We start from the raw sequence: 7,232 nt of genomic DNA on the forward strand, positions 1-7,232 counted from the left end.
CAAAAATGAAGTAATTTTGTATCAATATATGAAAATTGGATCAAATCAATAAATTAATCAAAATCGACTCATTGATCACTACTGTGTGTTAGGCAGTTATCTAGGCACCAGGAAACAATGATAAAGAAAACACAAGGCTTAAATTCTAGTGTAGAAAGGCAGATTTTTAAATAGAATAATTAATGAAAATGTGTAGCATGTTAGGTGATTTAAAAATCTCTAGAAATATGCATTTGGGTTGTGGACATGTTGCAATGTTGCACCTGAAAATCCCCCAGTGACAAGGGGAGATGTTACCAGTGGTTGGAGGAGCTGGGGAGCAAGCCTGAGGGATGCTGGGTTCAGTGCGGATGCATGAAGTCAGCCTGACCCGCTGGACAGATTTGAAAAATGTGAAGACTTAGATATAGTCTACAACACTTCAAGCCAGTGGCAGTCAGAGAAATTGGAAGAGCACTTCCTGACCTTCACATGTAAAATTCCAGTAGTTAAACTGCACCTTCTACAAATTGGGGAAGAACTGGTGCATTTCTATGTCAGACTCAATGATGAACTCCTCTCCCTGGAGTCTGGGCTGTGTTTCCCCAGTCCTAATGGGTCTCAGTAGGGTCCTGGTCCCTTGGGCAAGCCTCCTTCAGACCCATCTCATAGAGTACTGGGGGATTTGACTCTATTCTGGACATGTTGGTAATTGTTCTTGGTGCTGGTGTCTGCACGTTGTGTCTGTTGCATTGTTAGAACCAAGAATGGGGGATAATCACACTTAAAACACTGCTTCTGTCTTTGTAAATGTAGTTTTCTCTCACTGTGTTGCCTTACTGGGAGAATGTACCAGCGACTGTGCATTACAATAAACAGAGATGCACTTAGATTTTCCTGGGAAATCTAGATCCACGGTAAGTAAAAGGGGTCTAGGGCTCACAACTGGACTCCTCATTGGAGCCTTGTGGCCCTGACCTGTTGCTGTTTAAGGAATGTGTCTGATACGTGTCCATGAGTTAGTGGGTATCTGATTGAGGGAAATAATTCAGAGAGGAGAAAGTTTAACACAGCAACAATTAACAGGTGAGACTTGCCCAGTGGAGACTGTGCCTATCAGTAAACACGACTTCAAGGAAGGAAAACTTAAGACAAGCTGAAAGAATACAGTGCTTTGGTACCAATGTTGTGGTGGGCAGGGATGGGAGAGAGAGCAGCAGGATGAGTTATGACTGCCCCAGCAGAGACTCAGTGTGTGTGTGGAGGGCAGCATTGTTGCTGTCTTTTGTAAGAACTGGTTTACCTTGACATCATTCGCTGATGCACATGATGACTTTGGGTATGAAAACATGAGAATTCCTAAGTACCATGAACTCTCCATACTGGAGAGTCATATTGTTCATTCTAGTGCCTTATCCTATTTGCACCTACACACTCAGATTTTCAGAATAACACATATGGAATCTGGAGACTATTCCATCTGAGTAAGAAGGTGTGTGGTAGGAACATTACTCTAAAAATGTCTGGTGGGATTCTCCAACAAAATGCTCTTTTAGCACTGGAATGTTTCACTGAGACAGAGTTGCTGGGGCTTTCGTATTCGACTGAATTATTTGTGGGGTGATTTTGACCATTGGACGTATGGAATGTGAAACACTATTCACAAATAAATCCACAACAGAAGCTAAATTTTTTTAAAGATTTATTTTATTTATTTGAAAGGCAGAGTTGCAGTGAGGCAGAGGCAGACAGAGAGAGGTCTTCCCCGCTGGTTCACTCCCCAAATGGCGGCAGTGGCAAGAGTTGCGCCAATCCGAAGCCAGGAGCCTGGACTTTCTTCCAGGTCTCCCCTGTGGGTGCAGGGGCCTAAGGACTTGGGCCATCCTCTGCTGCCTTCCCAGGCCATTGCAGAGAGCTGGATCGGAAGTAGAGCAGCCGGGATTAGGACCAGTGCCCATATGGGATGCCGGCGGTGCAGGTGGTGCCATACCATAGTGCCAGCCCCCTAAACTTTTTTTTTTAACTTTAATTTAATGAATATAAATTTCCAAAGTATGGCTTATGGATTACAATGGCTTCCCCCCCATAACGTCCCTCCAAACCGCAACCCTCCCTTTTCCCACTCCCTATCCCCTTCCATTCACATCAAGATTCATTTTCGATTCTCTTCATATACAGAAGATCAGTTTAGCATACATTAAGTAAAGATTTCAACAGTTTGCTCCCACACAGAAACATAAAATGAAAAATAATAGATGATTTTTTAAATGATGATGAAATCAGATCAGACCTATTGTCATGTTTAATCCCAGTGAGAGTCAAGTTGGGAATTGATAATTTCTTTCTTTCTTTTTTTTTTTTTTACAGAAGATCAGTTTAGTATAGATTAAGTAAATATTTCAACAGTTTGCACCCCTATAGAAACACAAAGTGAAAAATACTGTTTGAGTACTCGTTATAGCATTAAATCTCAATGTACAGCACATTAAGGACAGAGATCCTACGTGAGGAGTAAGTGCACAGTGACTCCGGTTGTTGACTTAACAAATTGACACTCCTGTTTATGGCATCAGTAATCTCCTTATGCTCCAGTCATGAGTTTCCAAGGCTATGGAAGCCTTTTGAGTTCTCCGACTCTTATCTTGTTTAGACAAGGTCGTAGTCAAAGTGGAAGTTCTCTCCTCCCTTCAGAGAAAGGTACCTCAACAGAAGCTAAATTTTGTAGAAACTGGGACATAGAGCTGCCAAGCAGAACTGATCATGTTGTGTTCATCAGAAAGGAATCACAAAAAAACAAAGACAAAAACAAAAAACAAGAACTAAGGAAACAGGACTAAAGGCAAATAGAGTAGATACTTCTCTCCGTTTGAAACTTATTTTTCTTTCAAAAAATCCAGATTCTTAACTGGTACATAAAAAAAGAACATTTGTGTAGTGTTCAATTGAAATAAACATATTGCCTTTTTTATAGTGGAAACATTGAGTATTAACATTGAAAATCAGAGTTCAATTCTTTTAGTAGGATAAAACTTCTTTTTAAGTCTATACACTGATGACTAGCACTTTCCCACCATCTTTATAAAAACTGCTCCCTTGGGATCGGCACTGTGGCAAAGCAGGTGAAGCCTCTGACTGCAATTCCAGCATCCCATATGGGCACTGGTTCAAGTTCTGGCTGCTCCACTTCGGATCCAGCTCTCTGGTATGGCCTGGGAAGGCAGTGGAGGATGGCCCAAGTCCTTGGGCCACTGCATCCCCATGGGAGGCCTGGAAAGCTCCTGGCTGCTGACTTCAGATTCGCACCACTCCGTCCATTCTAGGAGTGTGCCGGTGGGTGGATGACCTCTCTCTCTCATTCTGCATCTGCCTTTCTGTAATTCTGCATTTCAAATAGATAAATGAATCTTTAAAAAAAAAATAAGAAAGCTAACCGGTGTTCATTACCATTGTTGTGTATTCAAAATCCACTGTACATGATCAGTTTCGTGTTACTGTACCTTAGTTTTTAACTGAAGGAACCATCTGGAACAATATCAATGTTAACTACATCTCAAAGAACAAAAGAAAAGCACAAAACCTTTTAGCATTGTTCCAACCAAATGTGTTAAAACTGTCATATTGAGACTCAATTCTCCTCCGGAAGGGAGTGTTCCATTTTCTGGATCTTCATAAAATTTCATGGTGCTGGAGTTCAACCAGTCATCTGGGGATACTGGATTATTTGAATAAAAATTGGAGAATAGTAACATGACTTGAAGCACTGTTTCTTTCTCTCAAATGTCTTCTCTCACAGTGGCATTCTAGGGAAAAACCTCCAGTGATCATGCATTATAATATCCATGGCTAAACTTACATATTATTTTTCTAAACAGGTGTTGTGAGATTGATTACAAGATGGAAACACTTATCCAGAACACATGAGGGGTCTAGGGCTCACAAATGGACCCCACACCAGGGACTTGTGCCTTCACCCAGTACTGTTTAAGGAATGTATTCTTCAGGTGTCCATGGGGCTGTGGGCATGAGGTGCAGGAAAGAGTTGAGACAGGATGCAGGCTCACATACAAAAACTGAGATGTCATAAGGACCATGGGAGATGGTGCCCATCAGTAACCATGAGTGAAAGGAAGGGAAAGGTCAGGCAGGCTCAGAAGAATGCAGGCTTTGTGGTGCAAGTGTATGCTTGGCAGGAGCTGGGGACAAGACAGGGAGGGAGGGGAAGAATGGCAGCCTCAGTGCAGACTCGTGTGTGCACAAGGGCAGCATGAGTGCTGTCCTAGAGTGAGACCAGGTTGACCTTGACCTCACTCACTGATGCACATGGTTGCTCTTAGTATCAGAACATCTGGACCAAAATTACCATGGACTCCCCATTGCTGGAGACCTGCTTTCACCCTCACAGTTCCTAGGGGCATCCACTGAGTTGAACTACACAACAGCGTTAGGTTCACTGCTGCTCATGGACACTCAGGAGACTGACGTGGGGGATAGGATCTCCAGTTTATACTGGGCCTGCATGGTGATACTGAAATTGAGTCTGTCTCAGTGTGGGCTCCTATGCTTGTTTCTCTCCTCCACGGTGTTTATGAACTGCCCCTTCCCACCTGAATTCAAGGTAGATCAGTGCAGCTGTTGTGACCCCAGCTCTTGGTGGATGGGGAACAGGAGTCTCAGGTCAATACCCCAGTGCTATGGGTGTGAGGACAGTGATCCTTCCTGAGGTGTACTCATGGAGTGACCATAAACTTGAAGCAGACATAAATGCTTGCCTTAACACAGTGAACTCTTCTTCAGAGTGAATCTCAACTAAGTGTAGGTACCTGAACTGATAATCTAGGGGGACACATACATCAAAATCAGGACTTGAGGTTCCCTAGCACCTTTTGTTTCCTGAAGTATGTGTTTCTCCTGAATATTCCTAGAACTTGGAGGTAGTTTTTCCTTTGGAAAGTGTTTGGTTGCCCACAGTGCTAATTGCAGTTCAGTGTGACCCAAAAACATAGCAAATAGGAAAGAGATGTTGACACAGAGATTGGTTGCAAGGACTTTATATGAGATACAGAAAAAAAAACCTTAATGACAAGATTCTGAGTAAAGGTGGTTCTGTTCCATGTGTGGAGGCAATGATGAGTTCATTCTTCATGTCCTGGTCATGGTCTTCTGCAACAGACATAGGTGACTATAGGAAACTTATGGCAGATTCCTTTCTCCTCCTCTCCAATGCCACAGCGCCATTTGCAGCTACAGTATGGTTTCAGATTCTGTGGGCAACCTAGGGTACAGAGAGAGTGTCTGTCAATGAACACAGGGATCAAAGAAAAGCCAGCACCATTCCACATTGAGATGAGAGGGTCTCATGGGGGCTACATCACAGCAAGCAGTGGGAAGAGCACCCAGCCACTGGAAGTAACAGACACAAGAAGTGTGGGGAGCATCTCGGACTAGACTAAGTTACTCGAATTAAGACTTATTCTATGCATCTGCTCTCCCACAATATGGCACTGGGAGAGGAGTAAACAGCTTCTACGCAGCTGTCTCTCGCCAACTTGAGCGATGACCTGCACGAGCTGATCCTGCTGCTGATTGCAGGAGAGCAGCGTACTCGGCGTGTGGGTAGCAGAGTTGGGATTGGTGGAAGAGGACTATAAAGGAGGAGAGAGACAACATGCACCAGGAACATCTATCTGAAGGAACACCTGAGCAGCCCCCGAGAGAGCCGGCTGGCGGTGTGCTGCTTCCCCGCGGAAGTGGGGAAAGTGGCAGGGGGAACCGCCCTTCCACGGAGGTGGAAGGGTTGGTAGCCAACCTGGGAAGAACCAGCAGCAAACCCAGGAAGGGCCGAGCAGACGAAAGAACAGCGCAGGGTCCTGTGTCGTTCCTCCACGAAGAGGGGGCGCGACAAAGAAGTGTTGTCACAAACACGATTTGAGACCCATTCTTCTTTGTCTGACTCTTTATGCTCCTGAGCTCGTCAAACACATCTGAACCCAGGTTCAGCTGGGTTTACCAGTTCTCAACGTTTCTCTACTAAGCAGTGTCAAATGTTGTCCTCACAACTGGGTATTCACATTTGACCCATGGTGACTTCCCTTAAGACTCTCCAAATTTGAACAAGGCTATTTCACAGCGTATGTTGGAATACACAGTCTTTTTAGGAGGAACATCTCCTAGAGTCATTTGACTTCTAATATATATACAATTTTATTTTATTTTTTTTATTTGACAGATAGAGTTAGAGAATGAGAGAGAGAGACATAGAGAAAGGTCTACCTTCTGTTAGTTCACCCCCCAATTTGCCGCTATGACCAGCACTGTGCCAATCCAAAGCCAGCAGTCAGGTGCTTCCTCCTGGTCTCCCACGTGGGTGCAGGTGCCCAAGCACTTGGCCATTCTACCCTGTCTTCCTGGGCCACAGCAGAGAGCTGGACTGGAAGAGGAGCAGCAGGGAATAGAACCTGGCACATATATGGGATGCCGGGAACACAGGTGGAGGATTAGCCAAGTGAGCCACTGCTTTGTCCCATATTTACTTTGTTTGTAACATTTAGTATTAACTCATAATACATTTGCACTTTTTGTGGGATACACATTATCTTAATAAAAAGTATTTGAATCCAGTCAGCTTGTAACCTCTGTAGTCGTCTAGATTTGTTGCATTTTGTATCAAACGTCCGCTTCTTTTCACTCTCTCTATAGGAAATGCAGAATATTCAGATCTATGGTTGTCCTACTGTGATGGGGAACACCAGGAACTACTAGCTGGACGTATCTGTTGAACTGAACCCTGTTGGAAAAAACTCAAGGCTATGAGAACCTAAGTAAATTCAGCAGAGTGACTGAGACCTTTGAAGACTCAATTCCAGAGCCTTCCTTCAATCCTCCTGCCTCAGTTTCCATAGTTCTTCCATGTTGGAGTCTCTCACCTCGGTTCTGAAGAGCAGAAGTTTCATCCTCTGCACAGGAGTTGGCCATGACCTTGTCTCCGACATCTGTCTGCTCCTGGTCTGGAATCTCTTCATCTGATGGTGGCACAGGCTTAGCCTTGGCCTGGAGTGCCACCAGGACAATGGCAGTGAGGAGGGTGAATGTCCTCATGTCTGGGAGTGAGCTGGAGGCAGGAAGAGCACGATTCTGAGTGTGCTATGCCTGAGAACGAGTCCTGATTATATAGTGCTAGGAGCAGGCTCTGTGACAAAGGCTGCAGTTAGAGACGGGGTGTCTTTGAACAGGAATTGAGAGCTGCCATGCCCACC

At 44.4% G+C, this 7,232-nt stretch overlaps 1 long non-coding RNA gene across 1 annotated transcript; it reads right to left on the reverse strand.

Moving 5' to 3' along the window:
* Positions 1-5,011: 5,011 nt before the first annotated feature.
* Positions 5,012-7,232, reverse strand: LOC149125220 (uncharacterized). Its single transcript, XR_016212615.1, has 2 exons — positions 6,903-7,232; positions 5,012-5,251 (listed from the first exon to the last, which is right to left on the reverse strand). It is a non-coding gene; the product is annotated as an uncharacterized LOC149125220 (long non-coding RNA).

This window comes from Oryctolagus cuniculus, chromosome 8, assembly GCF_051225735.1.
Source record: "Oryctolagus cuniculus isolate XC-2025 breed Fujian yellow rabbit chromosome 8, ASM5122573v1, whole genome shotgun sequence".
NCBI lineage: Eukaryota > Metazoa > Chordata > Mammalia > Lagomorpha > Leporidae > Oryctolagus > Oryctolagus cuniculus.